Below are 25,113 nucleotides of genomic sequence, written 5' to 3' on the forward strand. Positions count from 1 at the left end.
CCGTGGGGGAGAGGTGAGGAAGAAAAAAATTGGCAGAAAACTATAAAATTAATTCTCTTTGAGCTGTGCAGCTCCCTGCCTAGAATATTTCGCTATTCATCAGCCAACTAAAATTATTTTGATATTCCCTTTTTGGCAATGAAAACCCAGAAGGAAAGGAATTTTTTCCTTTCCTTTTTCCTATCCTCCCCTTTGCCTAATTTTTGTTCTCCCAAGGAAGGGTAAACTCTCCTGACCACACACGGAAGCTGTTCGCCCAACTTTTCTGCCAGCTGCATGCAATTTTAGGACCTCTTAATCTCTAAAATATGTAACATTTACAGGTTCTACTGTCAGAGAAGTTTCCTGGAATGTTCAGGATGTGTATACACCCTCTGAAGTTGGGCTTTGAATCAGATGTAAGAAAGAATGTATTATTCCCTTATGGTACAGGGAGCAGATTCAGCCTCAGGCCTAATACAAAACCAGAAATAATTTTCTTCAGGCACCTTTCTCTCTGCCTCAATTACCCTGGGTTCCTCCTATACTCACTGTACCTACCAATCCTCCAATCCTTCCTGGCTAGTGCCATCCTGGCAGGAGACCTTAATCAGCTCTTCAGAAATCACACCTGCAGACCTCGAGTCCTACGCTATGAATCTAATGCTTGACTATGTTCCATGGTGATCAACGTACGCTTAGGAAAAAAACATGTGTTAGGCATCGTTAGTTGCTAGTGGGCTTGTGCTTTAGCTCTTCTGGCTTAGTCCAAGGCTCAGAGAAGACATCCAATAAGTGTGCACTAAATGAAGGAAGGAACATGCTTGCCTTCAAACTGAAGTCCTCTGCAAACAGTGCTTTAATCCTGGAGAATAACTCGTTATTCTTGAGGTTTTCTTCTGACTCTAAATCAAATATAACTTTTTATACTACTTATTCATGATGTGGCTTCAAGTAAAAACTGGAACTGGGATAGAAACAATGAATTTTCAGTAAAGTGGCAGGACACAGCCAAATTTTATCTCAATAGTCTATAGCCTCCATGAGAGAAAATCCTCTCTAGGATGAAATGGGGGTGGAAAAAAAGGTAGAGAGAGGGCATCAGAATGAGTCCAAGAAGACCAAGATTTGGACCACTTTTCAGTACAACTTTAGACAACTTTTTACACATTTTCACCTCAAAAAGGTGCTAAGAGGACCCATGAGACAAATTTGTTCTTATGGCATTCAGAAAGAAGATGGCAATAGAAGATTAATTATTAAAAGCAATTTCAAAGGACATTTAGAGTAATTATTCCCCAGATAATAGTGTTTAGCACAGCTACTTAAGAACCCTCCCTTGCCTCCCAACGAACAGGCCTGCGTCACCTATGCACCTCTATGTCCATGACTCGCTAACAAAGTTCTCCACAGGTCACTGTTTCCCACTCACCTTAGGCCCAATTTCATTCGATAATACTCTGTCTCATGCACTGAATCTCTTCCTTTCTTTCTCTGCTTATTCAAAGTTCATCCATTCTTCAAGAGCCCAGCCCTAGCCCTATTTTCTTTCTGAATAAAGCCCTTCCAATGGCTCTGGCCCTCTTTCTCTTATTTTTTGCGCCTCCTGACTTTGTGAGTTTCCTGTCTTCACCACGACTGTCTCTTATTGTTCAGGAACTATTTCAAATGCATTTAAGTTATCCAGTAAGTTGAAGAATATTCCTGCCTTAAATATTAGTATATATCATGAGGGAACTCAATTGATGTTTAATGAATATTTACTGAATTGAATGGCATCAAATGGATCACGCCAACTCACTAATCTCATAGCTAAACAAAATCATTACAAAACACATGGTTTACGGTCATTTAGGGAGTAAGAAAATTATCTTTATTTTACATGTTTCTGCCATGGAGACTGTGTGATCGTATCTTTTTCTGAGATTCTAGAAGCTCTGCAAAACAATCACAGACCCATGAAAAAACCAAGAAGTTTGCCAGTTTCAGGTCTGTGTAGTTTACAACTAAGGTGACTGTCAGGCCTGACTGATTTACTTATATTCTTACTGGTGAAGCAAAATTTGTATATTTTGAGTATTCAGAAATCCCCTGAGAGGCCTTTTGTGAACAAATAAAAGTGTGCCCAATTATTCAATCAATATGGCCAAATATTATACACTGGCCTATTTTTTCCTAGAAGATATTATCTCTCTCAAGTGGACAACACATATCATTTTGGTTATTATCCTCTGTAATTACTCACTCAAATGTTGGCTAATAAAAGATATCTGATCCATGAACTATTTCTATTTATCAGAAAATGAAGAGTGTTTGAGATCTGAATATTTTATAGCAATGTACAAGTTCCTCTGCCAACCATAAGCCCCACTAGTCGTCCTCAGTAGAAATTGCCCAAGATTTCTATTTTCTTGAAATGGTTATAACCCTTAATGACCGCCAAAGCTTTTCTGACAAAGGGAGAGAACTTTGCATCTTCTTCCAATCCGTCATAATTAGAGTGGGTGAATTGAAAACATCCAGCCTGCACTAGATAGGAGCTCTGTGTGACTGCCGGCTGGGAAACGCTCACGGCAGCTGCTCCACTGCGTTAACCCCATCAGCTGCACTTCGTTAGGGGACACACTCACCTTCCTAGGAGAGTTCAGGGCTGCATGCCTCTGCCGTAGAAGCCTGGTTACAGTGCACAGCATTGGTCAACGCTTCCCTGGAATTGAGACGTGCTTTCAAGGATGTCTTCATCTATTCTGGCTGCTCTAACAAAATACCATAAGCTGGATGGCACACAAACAACAGAAATTTATTTCTCACAGTTCCCAGAGGCTGGGAAGTCAAAGATCAAGGAGCCAGCAGGTCAGGGGGCCCATAAGAGACAATTTCCTGGTTCCTAGATAGTACCTTCTCTCTGTGTCCTTACATGGTGAAAGGGGTGGGTGAGTTCTTTGGGCCTCTTTTGTAAGGTCACTAATCCCATCCTGAGGACTCAGCTCTCATGATCTAATCAACTCCCCAAAGGCTCAACCTCCTAATACCATCACCTTGCAGATTAGGTTTCAACATATGAATTTTGGGGGGACACAAGCATTCAGCCCATGGCACAGCAGCCAGCATCTTCACTCAGAAAGCTGGTTGAATACAGGCACCTCAAAGAGAGTTTTCGGCTTGAGTATTTCCTTTGCCAGCCAGTGTGCAGATGGAAGGGTGGGTTGGGAGTGTGGTGGGTGTGTTCATGTGAATATTTGGATGGAAATAAATGGGGATGCTAATATACACATTTGTTCCTGACTTCATGGCAGCTTTGTGACTGCCTGACTGAGAGTTTAGCATCTGGTGGAGCACTGTGTGGGTCAACCGCAGACAACATGCTCTAGTCCTTACAGAAAAATTGGATGGAAATAGGAAGATCTGGAATACACATAACCTACTCAGCTGGGCACTGTTTTGCAGCACACTCACCTACAAATTTATTATACTATCCTATGTCAGCTCTTTCACATTGTTTCAGATTTTTTTTCTAAATCAATTGCCTGGTTTCAAAGTAGTTTTTTGTTTTTTGTTTCCTTAGTAGGCACCCACAGAAAGGCTAAATAGAATTATCGTGAAATGTGTCACTATAATTTGGAATTCTAGGGATAAAGAGACAAGGTAGCTCTAGCAGTTTGTTTTACACACTATTTTTAGTTTTCCCTGTTCACTTTAATCTCATAACTAAAGAGCAGTGCTCAGCATCCACCTGGCATGCCAATACATCTTGGCAGAAAGTTATGTTCAAGTCAGCCTTTGTGTGAATAATTACTTTTGTTAAAAGGAGCCCAAATGCTACAATACTTGGCTTTCAAATACATAGTAAGTTCTCAGTGTATGGTAGTTATTGTTCTTATTTTATTCATGGGAGCTTGAGTTGGAGCCCCAGTAATGATAAGAATTGTGTGGTTTGGGGAAATTCACCTGGCTTTTATGGGCTCTAATTTATTTATCTATAATATAAAGTCATAAGGTTGTGGGGTAGGTTGAATAAGAGAAATTTCAAGGCCCTTTTCTAATTTCACATTTTATGATTTATGGGAAGGGAGACATCTTAAGGAACACCTAATTGTTTCTGATGATGGTTCTATATCAAGTTTACGAAGTGGAATAAATATTAGAAGTGGAATTCTTTCACAGAGTCTTTTTCCTTGTTAATTTAATTGTTTGGTTTAAGCATCCAAGCTGCGAGAACTAAATAGTTTGCTGAGTTCATGAACATTTGCAAAGAATCATTGGTTTTTCAGGGCAATTACACAAGCCCAGTGCTCTCATGTTTTCACGGAGCAATTGCAACAACTCCCAAACCCAATGACCTGCTTTCTCTCATTGATACCAGTCTTCTTTCCTTTAAGAAAGTGATTCTTGAGCAAAACTGACATCCAAGTATTATTTCTTGAAACACAAATTTTCATTGATTATGTGTTCACTTATTATTTCACTCACCATTTATGGGCACAACTAGGTCCTGGGCATTGTGGAATTGCAAACGTGAATAAAATCTTTATGACGTTAAGAGCCCCACACAGGGAGACATAGTTTTATCAAGGAAAGCATGAATCTCCTCACTGGCCTTTTATACCATTTCTCTATTGACTACTGAGGAAAGGAATACTGAGAAAATAACTTAAATTGAATATGCCCTTTTATAATTTGTGTGTTATGTCTAAGAAGTGAGAGTGGACTGAAATAAAATGAACAATCTCTGTTGAATGTATCAGAGGGAAAAGGGCAAAGACATTAAAAGATGCTGGGAAATTGTCCATGTCTCCATCTAGTCTCCATTCAACCATTAACCCATTCATTAATTCAAAAATATTTATTGAACATCTATTATGTGCCAAGTATTGTGCTAGGAAAGAGAATTGACACTTTCTCCATCCAAGAGCTTACATTGTAAATAAAGTAGGATGGTGAAACTATCTACTTAAGACAGAGAATGCCTGTGTTAAGATATATTGAGATTTGGGTGTACCAGGATTCCGGATGTCTTCTTGAACAAAGAAAAATATATCCTCAGATCTGGAGTGTAAGTAGGAGTATTCAGGTAGGTGAGGGGTGAGGATTGAAGCAAAGGAGGGGAAGAGGGGTATGTGCCATGCAAGAGAAAGGAATAGCACGCACCAAGGTTGAGAGAAGAGAAAGCAGGAAATGGAATTATTTTCATTTTATCAAAGTGTTGACCTCCAAAGAAGGTAAGAAATGTCTTAAAATGGGGCTGTTAATATAAGCAGAGAGAGAGCTTACATACTTTAGATCTAGATATGAAGGCAGCACCCAAACTGCAGTCTGAAAAATGTATTGAACACAAGGAGACCAATAAGGAAAATGATATATGACCTAACTGTTCCTAAAAGTCATTAGTTCTGAGGTGGTAACCTAATTCTTACTACAAAGGAGATAATGACTTGAACTAGGAAACAACAGTGGGTTCTGGGAAAAGGAGGCAATTTGTTTGTTTGCTTATTTATTTATTTGAGACAGGGTCTCATTATGACTCAAACTCCTGGGCTCAATGGTCCTCCTGCCTTGGCTTTACGAATAGCTAGGACTGCAGGCAATGTGCCACCACACCTGGCTAAGAGGAGGCAATTTTGAGAAACCTTAGTAATTGGAGGGTAGACATAACTGTTTGATTAGATGTAGGAATAGAGAAGAACTTTGACCGAGTTTCTGCCTGGATTATGATATCATTGGTTGGCCAAGTGGAATCACTGAGATGGAGGATGAGGGAGTTACTGACGGGGGAGAGGATAACTTCTATTTCCAGCCATTCTGAATTGCATATGCATATGGTATATCCAAGTGGAGTTCTCCAGTGGCCAGGTTGTTTGGTTTGGATCCAAAGCTCAGTGAAGACAGGGGAATGTAAGATTTGGGAATCATTATTATAAAGAAAATAACTGGATCCAGAAGAATCCAGGGAGACTGTATAAAATCATTCACTGAGTGAAAATAGAAGAGGATAGAGTAACAGGCTTTGAATAATATGATCATGTAATATTTTTGTGCATTTTAGTAATATTTAATAATTAGCATTTAAGAGGAAAAGTAGCCTAACAAGGAGACTGAAGGGAGTAATAAGGGATGTTGGAGAAAAAAAAACCTTTTTTGTACCAGATGTCACTGGGATCTTCAGCTTGTCATGTACCTGTTCATACTCAGCTCATTCCCATTCTTCTGTGCTCAGGTGGATACTGCGGGGGACTGGACCACTTAAAACTACATTTTCCAGACTTCCTTGTGAGCTGGCTTCCAATTTGGTTTGGGCAATGAGCAGTACAAGCTGGGAATTTAAAAATATGTAGGCAAGGGAGAAGCTACACTTCTCTTACTGTCAGTCTTTCTGATGATACCTCTAGCAGCAGCAACCATGTCCACTCGGGACTGTGGACTCCACCAGTGTCAGAGATTCCCAAGCAGTGGTTTTTACAGTGTCAACATTCTCTTTCAACAGTGTCAGCTGGCAGTGCACTCCTGAGTTGTGGTAAAACCACCTATTGCCTTATTTATCTTATCCTAGAGATAGTAAAATTTTCCTGGAGTTACTTTCTGTGCTAACTTGATTTCTGTTCTTTCTCCTTTAGCCCTTCAGACACTCCAAATTCCTAAACATGGCTTGCAAGACTGTATTATCTTTCTCCGGATAATTTTCCTCAATAATTTGTGCTGCTTTCTTGCCTTCTTTGAAATTAACACTCCAATAGATTTGAGGTTATTTTAATCCTTCCACTTTGTAAATAGTTTCCCTGTATTAAACACCTTCTATTCGAAACAGCTGGAATTGCTCTTCTGTTCCTGGTTAGACCTTAACTGATTCAGAGTTCCTGTTGAAAGAGAGGATTGGCACGGTGTGTGACAACAAGGAAGTTTTTGGGCATTTTGGCAGGAAGAATTTCAGCGTGTAAGTGGAGCAAAATCCCGACTGCTGGGGGTTCAGTAGACTGATTGGTGGTTAAGTTCAGAAAGCAATGACAGACATTTTCTAGAAGTTTGGCCATAAAAGGGAGGAGAGAAAGAGAAGGCAGATCAAACAAGGTGTTCTAGCCTTGTGACATCAAATATGGTACCTTATAGTCATATGTAGTTATTAAGCACTTGAGTTTTGGTTAAGCTGAATTGAGATGTGGTGAAAGCATACAACAAACTTACTGGGACCAGGTGCAGTGGCTCATGCCTGTAATCCTAGCACTGTGGGAAGCTGAGGTGGGAGGATTGCCTGAGTTCAGGAGTTTGAGACCAGCTGAGCAAGAGTGAGACCAGATTGTACAAAAAATAGAAAAATTAGCCTGGTGGGGTGGTGTCCACCTGTAGTCCCAGCTATTCTGGAGGCTGAGGTAGGAGGATCACTTGAACCCAGGAGTTGGAGGTTGCAGTGAGCTATGATGACACCATGGCACCCTAGCTCGGGTTGACAGAGTGAGACTCTGTCTCAAAATAACCAAAAAGACAAGAACAAAAACAAAAACAAAAATCCCCAAACTTACTGGATTCCAAAGACTTAGTATTAACAAAGCAAATATCTCAATAATTTTATATAATTATGTTGAAATGGAAATATATTTTAGATGTTAAGTTCAATAAAATAGCATAAAATTAACATATTTCTCTTTACTTTTGTTTAATGTAGTGCCTTATTATATTCAAGCTGCAATAACAAATTACCATAAATCGGGTGGATTATAAACAACAGAAATTCATTTTTCATAGTCCTGGTGACTAGGAAGTTCAAGAACAAAACTGGCAAATTCAATGTCCAATGAGGTTCTGCCTCCTGATTCACAGACGGCTGTCTTCTTGTGGTGTCTTTGCATGGCAGAAGGGGTGAGGAAGCCCTCCAGGGTCTCTTTTTTAAGATTTCAAATCTCATTCATGAGAGCTCTGCCCTCATCTGGATCTAATCACTTCCCCCAAACCGCATTTTCTAATACCATTATATTGGAAGTTAAGATTGCAACGTAGGAATTTTGAGGAACACAAACATCAAGTCTATAGCATTCGTAGTTACTAGAAAATTTAAAATTATAAATGCAGCTCGAACAATGCTGTCCTAAACAATGACTGAAATAGCCGGTAGTGTTATAAACCTTCTTTATGTTTTACAGCCTACATGGTGCCTGGTTTAAGGAGTTAGTACCTAAAACATACAATATATATGTAGTAAAACAATCATGCATCAGAGCAAGCACAGGTAAAATGTAAAAATGCTGCTTTTCCCCATAATTAGAAAAAATAAATAAATCTTTTTTTTTTTGCTCAGAAGACTCTTGAATACAGTTGGGGATTGGTAGCTGACATGATCAAATTTGCACTAGGAAAGTGACTATCATGGCAGAGTTGCAAGGTAGAATTGAGAAAGGAGAGCCTGAAGGCAGAGACCAGTCAGAGGACTTTAGCAAGAGTCCTGAAGAGAGGTTCTCTTAAGGGATTATACATGGAATTGAGAAGAGAGGGTAGGGTAATTGATATTGTGGAAATAGAATTGTCAGGATTTTAATAATTATTCAGGGTAGGGGTTTGGTGAGGAGCCACACCACCCACCAGCTGCACAGTACACTGTGGATTTAGATTTGGCACTCCGGTTTCTGATAGGTTTGTTTAGGAAGAGAAAACATTAGCTTTGGGAAAACATTTACTTATATTGCTGGTTTTCCAAGGACCAGAGACATCACTGCATGCCCTAATGATGCAGCCAAACCTCCTTAGCCCAGTCTCCTGAAATCCACAGATGGCAGGTCTAGTGGCGATGATGCTGGATAGGGTTCTTCCAGCTCTCACCAACAATCAAGAATTTAACTCAAATATCAGCTGGTTTCTAATGATGCTGAATAGCTGCAGGTAATGGAAACTACCCTGGAGGTGGAGGCAGCAGATAAGGGCTCAAGGTCTGGCTCCATCAAAACCAACCATGGAAGTGACTTTACCTAGAAGAACCCCAATTCTTTGAATTGTAAAATAAAAATGAAAATATCTGTCACTAGATTACTTTCAAATTATACAGGGTCATATAAGTGAATTAACTTTATAAACAATGATGTTTTATGTCATTATACATATAGTGCATTTTTATAGCTTCTCTTTCAATTTTGCATGCAGGTTCCCCTCCCCTCCCCCCAGTGGAAATGTGAAAATTTCCCTAAGTGAACTTTTAATGAGTTACCTCCTTCACTATTACCTTACCTTACACTGTAGGGAGGAAGTAATTTTGAGCTGAAGGGCCTATTAATAGGACTTCCAGTAGCCACCCACCCCCACAGTAAACATGTATTGGTGTGCCTGCCTGTGTGGGGGGAGGCATGCGTGTGTATGTGTATTTCAGAGTTGTAGGAAGAAAGCATCAGAGCTTGAAAAAGCTACACTTGACTGTTTTGCAGAAACAGTTTCTACAATTAACCCTGCTGATCTGTTTGTAAACCCAAAATAGTGTAAACACACACAGTTGCTCTCATTAATTTTTGATAAGCAATAAGACTTAAAAATATTTTACCTCCAAGCATATGTTATTTGCATTTGGCTTCAGTGGCAGGCATATGCTTTGACATACGATGCTCCATCTTGTACCAAATGCACATGACTTACATCTAAAACAATGGATGAACTACATGTGGGCATCTCATTGGCTGAGTGTTTGGCTCATTTATAGCTGGGGTTCTTTGAATAAGACAGAGAGAATACACAAATGCCTAAACCAGGAACACTTCAGATTTCATGAATATGTGTTACCCTATCCATTCTTAAAATAGTAATAGAAAGTAGGGGTTTGAATGGCTACACAGTATAATTTGAGTCTGTGAATTTTCTTCCCCCACAACACCCACTTATCCTCATATAACCCTACAGCAATCTGACACACTGGGCTCCATCCTGGAAATAGAATTGTTAAAATCATTCTTTTGTTTTAAGCAACTCAGCCAAATTAAACATCTTTTGCATGTTCAGCACAATACTTGCTAAAACATTTTTTAAGAGTAGCAAAAAAAAATCCAAATAGCAACCCAGCATTTGGAAAGTCAAGATTGACACACACAACAATTAGCAACTCTTTATTATATCTGAATATTAAGTCTATATTATTTGGTAAATACTAGTAGATTTTACAGTCAATCACCTCAGACTGTGAGTCCTGGAGTGCTTGAAGAGTTGAAAAATATAAGTGGAGACTGAATGAGTAAAAGATAACTGACCTGACTATAAACCACAGGCAGGTTAAGAACTTCCAAAGAGAGGAGGAAGATACTGAACATGAACCAATGTAGTATGGAGGTGGGAATTGGGGTTTGTGCCCATGGCAGTGGGAAGGCTGGTGTTGCCAGCACAGAAATTTTTGGGGGGGATTTTTTTGAGTTAAAATTATCTAGAGACCTGCTTCTAAGGAATTTGAGTAATAGGTAGCAGAGATGAAAGTAGATGGGTAGACATTAGAGAGCCATGCTGGTTTTTAATCAAGGACAAGTGGGGAATGGGACCAGGTTAACCTGAAGCAATGTTGAGAAAGGATTAAAGGCAAGACAAAGACTAGAGAGGGAGAGAAGGCAGAGTACATTTCGTGATTCAAGGGTGTGGAAATGAGGGCCTGCACTAAAGTGGTAACGGAATATGAGGAATGAATGGAATGAGAAAGCTCCCCCTTTATACTAGGAAAGATGGCCATTATCACTGACTTCTTTTCTTCTTCTTTTTCTTCAGATGCTCCTTCTTCTCCTTCTCTTCACCTTTTCTTACATCACTCTGATAATTGAGCACTTACTGTATAATGGGTACTGTGCTAAACCCGTTGTATTACCTCTTGGTTTGCACATCAGTTTTACATGTTTTTTTAATGCCTGTTGTTTAGATGAGTAAACTGAAGCTTAGAGAGGTAAAGTGCCTGGCCCAAGTCACCTAGGGCAGAGTCAGCATTCCACCCCACGTCTGCACAACATGGAAGCACAAGGGTGTTAGTTATACACTTGTGCTCTAACACCCCATATTATCATGGGGAGTGTAGTCATCCTGGATTATTCCTATCTTCTGTTTTCCTTTATTTTATTTTTAAATCTCTTTGCATTTAAATTTAAAAGTAAAATATGCACAATAAAAAGAAAACAAGTATTACACAAGTACACAGATTATAAGGTCAATGTTCTTACTTACCTCTGTACTCCTCCCCCACATCAATTTCTATTCCCTTCTCTGGAGGCAACTGATAATAACAGTTTAGAGTGTAGCTTTTCATATCTTTGTCAGTGCTGAAGGCAATCATTGTTCCCATAAGAATTTTCCCTGCTTTGGATTCATCTTGTCCCCTTGGTGTTGGTAGAGGAGTTGAGGGAGGGGAACAGGATACTCAAAAAATATGGGCTATATAGTAGCATAAATAATCTTTTTAAAAACAAAGTTATGTCTTTTTATCTTTCTACAAAGTCTAAGAATTGTAATCAAACAAACAAATCCACCCTGTACATTTGTTTCAGTTCAACAATAGACATATAAGAGCCTATAATGATTCAAGTACTTATATTACAAATGCCTATAATACAGTGTCTCAGTTTTAAGATGTTCATAGTCTAGTAAAGGGGACAAATGTACAAAGAAGTGAATACAATAAATGCAGTATAAATAAGCAATAATAAAGATCTATTTAAACCAGACAAATACTCTTCTGGTTACCTCTTGCTGCATTACAAACCACCTCAAAACTCAGTGGCTTTAAACAGTTTACCAGCATCTCTGGTAAATTGTTTTTTATGATTTAGCTGGGCTCAGCTGGGCAGTTCTTGCCTGGAGTCTTCTATTCTTTGCAGTCAGGTAACAGCTAGAACTGGAGTCATTGCAAGACTCAGCTAAGCTAGATATCAAAGACGGCTTCCTCACTCACGTGTCTGACACCTCAGTGCTCTTCTGGGTGGCACCTCTAGAGTGGCCTGAGCTTTTTACGTGGCCATTCAAAATTGTGAGAACCAGGAAGCTGAACTGCCAGGCCAGTTAAGGGCTGTGTTTATAGTCATTATGATATCATTTCTGCTGTATCTTATTGATCAAAGCAGTCACAGGGCCTGACCAGATTCAAGGAAGTGGAGAAATAAATTCCATCTCTTGATGGAGGAATGACAATGGCAATGTTCAAATGCAGAAAAGCATATGGTAAAAGATATTTCTGCAACCATATCTGGAACATACAATCTTCTACAAGTAGTAAAGGGAATGGAATAATTGTCTGGGGAAGAGGCAGCATCATAGGGAAAGCAATAGCTGAACCCAGTTTTGAAGAATCAAAGTTTCAAAGGTAGAATGGATGAGAAGCAGGTCAGGGGAAGCATATTCCATATAGAATAAAGATATTATCAAAGTACACAGAAGGCTGAAATTGCTTTGGCAAATGGACAGAAGTGTTAGACATAGATGGAATAATGAAGGGCCTTGTCAACTACATTCAAGTGATGGGAAGTTTTTAAAGGTTTCTGAGCAAAGGAACAAGGGAAGTGGAGTAAAAAAGTAAGGGGGAAAGAGTAGAGGCAGAAAATCTAGTGGACAGCTACTTTGCCAAGAGGCAGAATGTTTCACTGGATTTGAAGTCAGTTTACCTGGGTTGGAACCTTGGCACTGTCATTTACTATGTGTGATTGTACAGGTTAGTGAGTCTCTCTGTGCCTCACTTTTTCATTTAAAAAATAGAAATGAAACACACCTTGTTAGAATGATTACATGAGCTAATCTATATAAATCAATTAGAATAGTATTGGTATATATTAATAGAAAGCTAATATTTTCTGGAATTATTTTAAGTTCAATATTTCACTATGCTGTTGCAATTGGTGCTTACCATGTGCCTGCCAGAGTATCTCATTTGATATTTTTAATAACCCATTGAGGTAGCTACTATTAATAGCTCTTTTGAGAGACGAAGATGCTGAGATACAGAGGTAATATGTAACTTTTCCAAGGTCAACCATTGTTGTTAGGATCAAATTTTTCAAAGAGAGAATGAAATCAGAAAAATTTAGTAGCAGAATCACAGTTTTTCATTTTAGCATGTATATTTTTAAAACAGAGAAAACATATAAACATATGCACATATATATATATACACACACATAAAATATACACATATATAATACCTAGAGAACCAAAACATTTCTTTGCAGTGACACTGATTATTTTTAAAAACATCTCTCAACTAAATTATTTTAACTTTTCTCTGAGTACAAGGCTCACAGGTTGTAAAAAATTAAATTTATTCAGAACCACAAATCACTATTTGTTTAGACAGAGAGACCAATTAAGGTTCCTACCTGTCAGGGAAAAAAGAGCTGACAAATCAACTCTGCAGGATGCACCAGAGCTCTGAGCTTGCCTTCTCTTTGTTGGCAGCCCCACAAAATACTTCTGTGATTCAGCATAGTAGCTTCTCCTATTCAACCTACCCTGATATGCAGGCAGCTTACTTAGGCCTCCAAGAATATGTAGTGTGGAGGATATAAATCTGAATTTGCAGACCTGGGTGCAGAAGTAATAGGAGACTTGAGCGTATGAGTTCCTACAAGGCTATACGTTATTATTTTTTATTCTTTCTAACTGTTATTTTGTATCCTATTGTGATAACAGAAGACACTTTGGTCAGAGCAGGAATCAAGCTTCAGGAGACAAATCTAGTGAAAAAAATAAAATAAAGAAAGAAGGAAAGAATAAAAGGAAAAAAGATACGGGCTAGCAACAGGTATTCGTGAGGTACATACTTCTCTTCCTCTGAGACGTGTTTTGTAGGCCAAATTGAAATGACATGATCAAAAACCTTTCATACTCACAACAGGAATCCCTGGGCTAGAGGGGGAATTCTTGTGAACTCCTTGGGCAGGCACCGTTTGAGGGGTCCCCTTAAATACTTGGCTGCTGCTCAGTGAACTCACATCCATTATCCAATGGAGAAGGAATCTGTGGGCAACTTGACGTGTTCCTTTTACTCAGTCTCCAACCAACTGTTTGATGAGTGCTTTTATTTGATAGCTATTGCACCCGCAAGAGTTAGCTGGAAGGTTGGTTTTCAATCAAAACGGCTTGGAAACCATGGGAATCAAACTGGCTAAAAATTCTTCACTTGACTGAAAGGGAAAAACATAAAACAAAAAACCCTTCCTTTCTCTTCTTTTCCTTTCTCCACTGATTTTATTCTAATCAGATGGATTCAGTGATCAGAACCCAACAAACTATAAAGTAAAATTTCACCGTTTTTATGATGGAAAGTTTATTGCCAGAGACATGGATGAAGAAACATTCTTCAGCTCAAATATTTAGGGTTCTTACTGGCCCCTGGGGAGAAAGTAGCCTGATGTCATTTGCAAGTGTCCCCTGAGAGGTGTGGAGGGCAGCAAAATGCTTCTTTGCCCATATTCCTTTTCCTTAAAGACCTTGGTTTTGCATAAATGACTCTCCTAAGCCAAATAGAGGAAATAAAATCCTCCTCCTTCCTCCCTGAAGTCAGAAACATTGAATTACTTAAGAAGTACTTAGAATTATCATTATCACTTCTGGGCCCACTGAAACCAGAAACCCGTGTTCTTAGAAGTGGGATATAATTCCCAGTTTTACTCTGTTTTTACATCGTGTTGTTCAAGCCATGCAAAATGTTGGGATGTGTTTCTTAGAGGTTGGAGTAGAACAGTTGGAGGGTCCAGAGGCCAAAATAGCCACCGTAGAGGTGTCATAACTAACTAGAGTGCGGGTCATGGCCAAAGTTTTAGCAGTGCCAGGCATATTGTTTGTGGTGCTTCTCAAAATCAGGTTGAACTTATGAAAAAGTTAGTAATTTATATTGATGCAAGAGATATCAAAGCATGGTCTAGACACTCACGGCAGGAGAAGAAAGTGGCAGAATAAAAGGTAAGGGAGAGAAGATCTCATGTTTGAGCTCAGATACAGTCCTGAGAGGAAGTGAAGAAAGCAGTGTGAGCCTGAGCAGAAAGCAGGTGGGTATCCATACCGAGTGAAGCTAAAACAACGAGGCAACACACCTGGTGTTCATCTCACTCAGGGGCCAGGGTCAATCATTTGACACACTGTGCACAGACAGCAGATTCTTTCAAAATCCCACTCTAGGGCAGGGAGGCTCCACTAGACACCTCATTGCACCTGGGTCTGGATTGACTAAACGTGAAAGTGTGCCAGTGCAGGGAAAAAGTGATGGGCACAGATGTCCAAAAAATTATAATGAAAGCTCTGGCTAAATACTAGATTAAGGAGCTGTTATCAATCCCTTGTTGGGGAGTTGGTAGATACATTTGGAGCAGGGGACCTATTTTACAGCCAAAAGTAAATCTGCTGTTCATACAAATCCCAGTTTTATTCTACTGCACAGAAATCATAGGAGAAACATTTGAGTTTTTCTACCTAGGTTTGTGGTCAAGAACTATCAGCTTTCATAACTGGTTTTGTGACCCACTTTAAAAATACACTGTGAGAACTTAGTCGGGCAGCCTCATAGGGGATTCCAGTGAGTACAAGAGGAAGGAAAAGGAATGATGTTTCTGATGAATGATGCTGTATATGGCAAGAGCATCCCTTTCAATCAAGCTGTCTGCTTAACTCAGAGAGTGCCGAAGGCGTCCAGGAGGCCAGCCAGGACCTCATCAGCCCTGTCAGTCACTGGAGGGACAGTCAAGCACCTAGCCTGCTCACTCTCACAGCCTTGAAGGTGACTTAGTGATAAGCCATATGTGATAAGCGTAAAGTACTAGGCCTCCTGTGACCAGTCTGTGTGGACGGATGGAGCAGCAGAGTGCCAGAGACACTCCATAACAGAGAACTGAAAGGAAGTCACCACAGGACCAAGGAGCATAGGAAATATATTTTTTGCCAGTGGGAAGGCTGTAATTGGAGCTTCAAAAACAGCAGCTCTGTGCTGAGAAGCCTGGGGTATAACTCCTGGAAATAGGATGTTTTGTAGAAGCAGGAGTTTCAAAAAGAAGGTGAAGAGGACATGTCATAGATGATAATCATGACAAATGGCCTTTGTCACAAAGGACTAAAGACCATGACAACTATCTGCACATTTGTCTCTGAGGTCACGTGAAACTTACACATAGCATTCCTGAATATATTTATTCATTTATTCAATAGATATTTATTGGATAGTTATAATGAACCCGATTGAAGTACTGAAAGTGCTATGAAAGACACTATATACTAAAGTACTATGAAAGATACAGAATAATGAAGGTTAAATTCAGAAAAAATAAAACCTTCTTTTCCTAATGTTTAGCTGAAAATCCTAGCCTATGCCTTACATTTGCTCGTTAAAGAGGATCAAGAATAAAATTTAAACTTGAATGGAATAAAATTTAGGCTTTGAATTATGTATTTTGGTGAGAATTTCACCTTTACTTCAATTACTCCAAGGATTATTCAGACCCTCCCAAAAGTTAGTTATAATCTGGAAAATTTAAATGTGATGTAAATTATTTTTTTAATAAAAAAATTTCCTGAATTTTTATGACCCTCTTCTTCTCTGATTCTGAACATAATTTTTCAGAAAACATTTCATTGAGCACCTAGAATGTACCTGGTGAAAATAATGAAAACTGTGTAAGATACAGAGTGATCTAAACTCTATGCCAGAAACAAAAACATACTTTCTATTTCCAAGGCCTTGATTCCCTCTCCTTCATATTTATTAAGCACTCTATAGCTTAAAATGCTTTAATGCATCATCATCGTTATATTATTATTTATGAGGAGTTAGCATATACCGGAGTCTGTCCTAAACAATTTATGTACAGTACTTTCATAAATTCACACAACTAATCCTTGAGTAGTTGTTATTATTATCCCCAATTTTCAGATGAAAATAAAAATCTGAGATCCAGAAAAGGATTAAAGCAGGACAAAACTTTGTAGGCAGAAGAGCAAATCTAGCCCTTTTTTCAACCTATTCCAGCTTACAGGAAATTACTGATTTATTTAGTCAGCTAAGATAAATAATAAAATTGATGCTTGTTCACTTGGGAGTTTTCCAACCCTAAAGGGCTAAAGGAAGAACATTCTGGCTAAGTGTAAGCTTCTATTAATATTAATAGGTATGAAAGATAAAAACAATTGCTCAACTATTGTGGTTGCCTGACATTGGTTTCCTGAGCTCACCCAGGGCATACTATTTCAATCACCCATTTACTGCTTAGCAGAGGATTACTCACTTATTTATACAGATAGGCTATATAGTCAAATATATTTAAGCCATAATCTTCTTGAGATATGAGACTGTGTCAGTTTCTAGCCACACAAATAGTGGGTGCTCAAGTCATTTATTCATTCATTTCTATATATACTTAAGAACAACTGAAATTTAGCTTACTCTTTCAATAAATAGTGAATTCTTGTTTTGTACCAGGGGATTTCCTATGTGTTGGGGATTTAGTGGTAAACAAGATTAATTCCTATTCAAGAATAAGAGAATTCCAGAAAAGTGAAACAGCAAAGTCAGAGACTCTGAAGTGAAAATAACCTTTGGAACAAAATGAAACATAAAAGAGGTGAATATAGAAGCAGGGAGATGAATTAGGCTGCCTTAGTAATCACCAAGAAACACATGGTGGCTTCAACTAAGGCAAGAGAAATGGTGACATTGAAGCATAATTTTCAGATCTAAAATCAATGTGATTGTCTAATGATGTGAATGGAGAGGTAACTCGTATGTTTTTAGCAGCTGGGCAGAAGCTTTTGCTATTTGCTAGTAGGAGGAGCAGGTTTCCTGCAGAATGGAGGAGATCTACCATTCTCCTCAGGCTATGCTTAGCTTAAGATGCCTATTACAGTAGAAATGTTGCATAGGACATTGGATAGTCTAGTGCTCAGAGTGAAGTCAGGGCTGCACTGTGCTGCATACTGAAGATGCAAACATAAATAAGCCCAGTGTCTGTTTTCAAGGGCTTCACAATTTAATGTTCTTTGTTGGAAATGATCTTGGCTACTGGAAACCCAGCTCTCGTTTTTCTCAGTTAGTCAATTATCTTCATGAGGGAAGGGATCTTAGTTTATGCATCCCTGAATTCCATTCTTTAAGCAGATATTCATTTATTTTTGTTAAGTTGGGCTGAACATAATCAGTCAAAGCAGAGAACCACTGGATAATAAATGCATAGACAGGAGAAAAATGATATAAAGTATGGTTTCTGATTTTTAGGAGCTAAAACTTTAGATAAGTAGATGAGATAATAGAATATCTCCTTCAAAACTGAAATTTGAGAGATGATATAATAAGTCCAAAATATGAATAAATAAAAAGACTAATAAGGGATGAGTGGAAAGAAAGATATTTGGAGGTTGATATGGTCAGGGAAGCCTTCAAGTAGGCACAGGTCTAGTTCTGAACCTTGTAAGATCGGTAAGATTTAGAGGATTGATGAGAAAGTTGCAAGATAACACATACCAAATCACATTCTTACAAAAGTAAACAGTGTAGGGTATCAATTTAAACAAAAAGATTAGAAGTGTTTGAGCAAAGCTCTACCATATTAGAAACATACTTGGAATTTATCATGTATACAAGGTCACTAAGTTGAGGGCTCTCTCCAGGGTTTGTGTGATGAGAGCCTAATGTCCATCAACTCTCTCTCACCTTTTGTAGAAAAAAACCCTAATGATGTAATAGTGGACTAGATGGCTGCCAAAACACCCAGATGCAAGGGGCTTTGGAAAAATATCCTCACACCTGAAGATCTCTTCTATCAGGCATATCACCTCCCTCAGTGCCAGAAATGTATGCATCATTAAAGGATCATTCCTTTAAACCCAGGCAGCTTGTTTGTCTTCCATCTAGAGTCTGTATTCTAATGCATTTGACGCTAACGCTTTAAGGGACATAATTTGAGGGTTGTAAAATATCCCATATAAGATGTGTAGATGGGATCCCAAAAGATGAGAGGAAAGTTGAAACAGGTGACAAAATAACTTGCCAGCTCCACTTTGCTCTGGGATGAGTTTCTTATTCTTTTCTCTGAGTTATATAAACATATTCCCTCACAAAGAGGAAATCTCCTTTTTAAAAATACCATGACTATCCAAAAAGTGTTCACAATATATTTTAAGAAGAATCCTTTTTATCATTTTATTTGGTTTTTTTTTAAAGCATTTATAAAAAGAATGTGAAACAAAGAATAAATTTCTTTCTGCAGCAGAAAAAAATCCTAAGTGTCCCTGGAGAATGGCCATTTATATCAAGATGCTGGATGCTTTCCCTTTTCCTTTGACTAGGAATTCTCTTGTCTATTTCCCTGTCACTATCTGGATTTTGCATCCACCTCTCCCTCCCCACAGTCTTCCAGCATCATTTTTTTAATATTCACTAAGGGAACTTGCTGACTCTGCTCTTCACACCTGAAATGTCAGAGCTAAAGCAAGAGGGCTTTTGAAATGAAACTGGAAGCATATGACGAATTGAGTGCTGGCACCTTCTTGTCCCCTAAAACCATCCGTTGCATATGTCTCAGAGTTGCCACACTATTGATTAGCTCATCTCATTCTGTCCTGATGTCAAAAATGCCTATCAGGCTAATAGAGAGCCCACTAAAAAAGGATGAAGATTTGGGAAGCTGGAGAACTAAGCAGAGAGCTCTCTCTCTAATAAGAACATTGGAAGAACTATCAGTTTTTGCTGGTTACTTCTCTCAAGATATGTCAGATTTACAGACTATTTTAGCTACACTAGATTACCTTATATGAGTGCTGACTACCTTTGGCATAAGTGGTACAAGTATAGTTCCTCTTTCTTTCAGTTTCGCAAATATATCAGGCATTTATTATGTGATTTTTCCTTGGTTAAGGTATAAGGCCAACTCTTATTTTCCCCATACCACTCTGAAGTTAACTTATTCTGAGTGCTAATCATACTATCTCTTCATATGTTTGTGTCCTTCACAAGACTAGGAACTTCATGAGGGTAGGAACTTGGTTGTGTTTGCTTACCATTTATACTTTGCAACACATACAGTAGATAACATGCATTTAATGAAAGTAGTCATTACTGGATGCATGAAAGAATGAATCCATCACAATCACAAAGGTGAATAAGGCCCCATCCCTGTTCCCACAGAGCATATAGCCTAGTGAAGCAGGCGGCTACCCAAAAAGATATTCTGACACTTCTATAGAGGCATTTTCCCTCTCTCCATTTTTTGAGCTTTGAGTTCAACTAAGAGATCCCTGTGCAACTATGTGTATCTCATAAACAAGAGCTTCTCTTGGTCATTAATTTATGTTCTAGCTTTAAAATCACTTGCTTTCAAGTGATGACAACAACAGAAAGACTTAAGTTGTGTTCCCCTGTGGAGACACTGACTTGACAATAATATACAGACCAAATTGCCTTTATGAGAATTCCAGAAGTCAGATAAGAGATTTCAGCACCCCAGGTGAGCATAAAGCCAAGATGAGCTACATGAAGTGGGCATGGAAGTTCGCTGCATTTGTCTGCCTTAGCCTCTCCACAACCCCAATCCAGCACTGCACACTCAGGACAAAAGTCCCAATTCCAGGCATCTCTATTAAAAGAGAAAAAGAAAGTGGAACATATGTTCAACTTTCTGGTTTTTCAAGGGGGTTCCCAAAGGACTGGTTCCTATATTGCCTGACTTGGATTACTAAAAGGAAGAGCATATACTTTGGATGCCAATTCGGGAGCTGCTGAGAACAAAGATGAATGCTGTGGTTTGTAATAGCACCAGAAAGAGTGCAGCACTGCAGAGAGATGTAAGGGGAAGCAAGAGATTAGAGGGTCTTGACAAGAGACAGAGACAACCTTTTAAACTAGGAAATTACACACACAGCCTAGAGAGGATATATGCCAGAAAAGTTTAAAAGTTCTCCAGAATCTCTAGCCAGGCTGAGTGATGGATGTCTTCCCCTACACAAAACCAGTCTCTAATGACTGGGAGAGGTGGCTATTTTTTCAAATGTCCAAATGTTAACTGAAGATCACAAGGAATACAAAAAATCAGGAAAACATAGTCCAATCAAAGGACCAAACTATATCTCCAACACCAACCTTAAAGAAATAAAGACTATAAATTTACCAACAAAGAATTCAAAATAACCATTTTAAAGATGCTCAATGAACTGAAAGAGAATACAGATGGACAATTTTTAAAAAATCTGAAAATAACACATGAACAAAATAGGAATATCAACAAGTATGAACTATAAAAATAACTGAAAAAATTCTGTAGATGAATAATAAAATAACTGAATTGAAAAATACACGAGAGGAGTTCAACAGTAGACTTCATTAAGTGGAAGAAAGAGTCAATAGTCTTGAAGACATATCATTTGAAATTAATAAGTAAGAGAAGCAAAAACTTAAAAAGAATGAAAAATGGTAAAAATATCCTAAATGACTTATAGGACACCATCAAGCAGACCAATATATACCTTATGCAACTTTCAGAGGGAGAAGAGAGAAAGGACTAGAGAGCCGATGTGAAAAAAATAATGCCCCAAAACTTCTCAAATTGAGGAAGAAAATAGATATACAAATTTAAGGAGTGCAACAAACTCCATCTGGGATAGATTCAAGGAAACCCAAACTGACACAGATAATAAATAATCAAACTATCAAAAGTCACAGACAAAGAGAGTTTCTTGAAAACAGTAAGAGAAAAGAGGCTCCTCATATACAAAGGAACTCCTATAAAATTATCAATGGATTTTCAGCAGAAACCTTGTGAGTTAGAAGGAAGTGGGATTATATACTTACAATGCCGAAAGAAAAACCTCCAAACTAAAAATACTATATCCAGCAAAATTGTCATACAAAAATGAAGGCAAAAAAGAACTTTTCCAGATAAAGAAAAAGATAAAAGCTGAGGACACTAGGTTTGGCTTACAAAAATTGATAAAGGAAGTCTTTCAAGTTTAAATGAAAAGGTACTTAAAACAACATGAGAACATAGGAAAATATAAGGCTCTGTGGTAAAGATAAATATATAGACAAATACAAAATACTATATTCTTATAGTGATGGTGTGTAAATCATTTCTAATTATGGTATAGAATTTAAAAAGCAAAAACACAAAAAACCCTGTAATTCTATGTTAATTGATGCACAATATAAAAAGATATAATTTTTCACATAAATAACATAACACTAAAGGGAGTAGAGAAATAGAGGTTTTATATATGATTAGATTTAGGTTGTTATCAGTTTAAAATAGAATGCTATAACTTAAAGATATTTTATGCAATCCCTATGGTAACCAAAAAGAAATGCCTATAAAAGATACACAAAAGAAAATAAGAAAGGAATCAAATATACCACTACAAAAAAAATCAATAAAACACAAGGAAAGTCAATAAGAGGGTAAAAAAGAGACAAAATAGCTATAAGATATACAGAAAACAAACAATAAGGCAATAGTACATGCTTCCCTATCAGTGATTACTTTAAATGTAAATAGATTAAACTACACAGGTCAAGAGGCACAGATTGGCTGAATGAATAAGAAAACAAGATCCAACCATATTCTGTCTATAAAAGAGTAACTTTGAATCTAAGGGCACACGTGGGATGAAAGTTATAGAATGAAAAGATAGTCCATGTAATAAAAGGGGACAGAGTTGGTTATACTTGTATTAGATAAAATATACTTTAAGATGAAAACTGTCACAAGACATAAATTAGGACATTATATAATCATAAGAGGCTCAATTCACCAGGAAGATATGATGATTGTAAATATATATGTACTTAACATAAAAGCTCCCAAATACATGAAGCAAACATTGACAAAATTGAAAGGAGAAATGGAAACACAATTATAGTAGGAGAATTGAATACCCCACTTTTCATAATGGACAGAACAACTAGACAAAAGGTCAGTAAGAAAATAGAGGATTTGGACAACACTACAGAATAAATTGGAACTAATGTATACAGAATACTCCACTTAACAATAGCATAATGCACATTCTTTTCAAGCACATATAAAATACGCTACAGGTTAGATCACATTCAGTCACAAAACAAGTCTCAAATATTAGAAGACTGAAATCATACAAAGTATCTACACTGACCACAATGGGATTAAATCAGAAATCAACAACAGGAGGAAAACTAAAAAATCCACAAATGTGTAGAAATTATACAACAGTCTCTTAAACAAATAATTGGCCAAAGAAAAAATCACAGGGAAATTAGAAAATATCTTAAGATAAATGATAAAAGAAAATAAAGTAACAAAATTTATTCAATACAACAAAAGCAGTGCAAATTGAACATCCCTAATCCAAAATTTCAAAATTCAAAATTCAAAATATGCAACTTTTTAATGCCCAACTATACCCCCAAAGGAGATGCTTTGGGGCATTTTGGATTTCATGTTTTCAGATTAGGGATGCTCAACCAATAAGTATAATACAAATATTCCAAAATGCAAAAAAAAAAAAAAATCAGATATTTGAAACATTTCTAGTCTCAAGCATTTTGGATGAGGGATACTCAACCTGTACTAAGATGGAGGTTTATTGTGATAAATGCTTACATTAAAAAAGAACAGGATCTCAATAATCCAACTTTATATCTGAAGGAACAAGAAATAGAACAAACTAAACCTACAGTTATGAAAAGGAACAAAATTGCAAAGGTTAGAACAGAAATAAAAGAAATGTAAAATAGAAAAACAATAGAACAAATAGAACTAAAATTTTTTATAAAGATCAAGAAAATTGATAAACCCTTAGCCAGATTAAGAAAAAAAGAAAAGTGAAGACTCAAATAACTAAAACCAGAAATGAAGGAAGAGACATTACAACTGATGCCACAAAAATAAGGAGGATTATAGGAGATGACTATGAACAATTATACATTAACAAAGGATAACTAGAAGAAATGGCTCACTTCCTAGAAACATACAATCTACTAAAGACAGAACCATGAAGAAACAAAAAATCTGAACAAACTTTTAACTAGTGAGGAGATTGAATTAGTAATCAAAAACTTTTCAGCAATGTAAAGCCCAGGACCAAATGGCTTTACTGGTGAATTCTATTAAACATTTAATGAATACTTAATGTAAATCCTTCTCAAAGTCTTCCAAAAATTGAAACAGATGAAACACTTCCAAACTTGTTGTATGAGGACAGCATTAACCTGATAACAAAGCCAAAGATACGACAAGAAAAGAAAACTACAGTCTAATATTCCTGATGAATATTGATGTAAAAATCTTCAACAAAATACTAGCAAATCAAATTCAACAGCATATGAAAAAGATTGTACACCATCATCAAGCAGGATTTATTGATATGCAAGGAAGTTTCAACATACAAAAATCAATCAATGTAATATATCACATTAATAGAGTGAAAGACAAAAATTACATCATCATTCAATTGATACATAAAAAACATTTGACAAAATTTGATACGCTTTCATAATAAAAGCCCTCAACAAACTAGGGATAGAAGGAAACTACCTCAACATAATAAAGGCCATATATGAAAAGCCCATAGCTAACATACTCAATGGCGAAAGACTGAAAGTGTTTCAGGCTTAGGTACTTTATACATCTCAGTTTAAGAAGCAGTTTACATTGTCAGTCCTCTACATTATCTTTTGAGTAATTATCACAGAGAAGCAGAGAACCTACTCCTAAAAAGGCTGCATAGGAAAATGCTAGAGAACTTTAAGGCAAGTGACTCACTATATTCCCCCTTTGGCAGAGCTAATAGTGATACCCACTCCAGTCCTTCTTTCTGCAGGTGAATTTGAAGTGTTTTTGATTGCTTTCAGGTTATGAGGGATAGCAGCCAAAATTCTGGAACTGCTACTTATTTCTCTAATTAGTTCCTAATTAGGTATGCTATTATGTTGCTCCTTAAAACGCAAAGAAGTCTGTTGCAGCTGTAAAGGTCTATGTTCACCATTCAAAACCTTTCTGGTTTGAAAGGATGAAAAATTCCTCAGTGCTTTTCCTGAAGAGGGTGATTGGTTTTCTGTTTGTAATCTTTTGTGCTGTTGGTAAATCCTAGGCTTTTCTTTTATACACATAAGTCAGAATAGGAGGAATTCACTTCTGGTTCAATCAGTATTTCTCCTGGAAGGTGGAAGGGGACTCGCGAGAGCTGTTAATCCAATCTGCTGGGTAGTGC

The sequence above is a fragment of the Lemur catta genome, chromosome 1 (genome assembly GCF_020740605.2).
Source record: "Lemur catta isolate mLemCat1 chromosome 1, mLemCat1.pri, whole genome shotgun sequence".
Lineage (NCBI taxonomy): Eukaryota > Metazoa > Chordata > Mammalia > Primates > Lemuridae > Lemur > Lemur catta.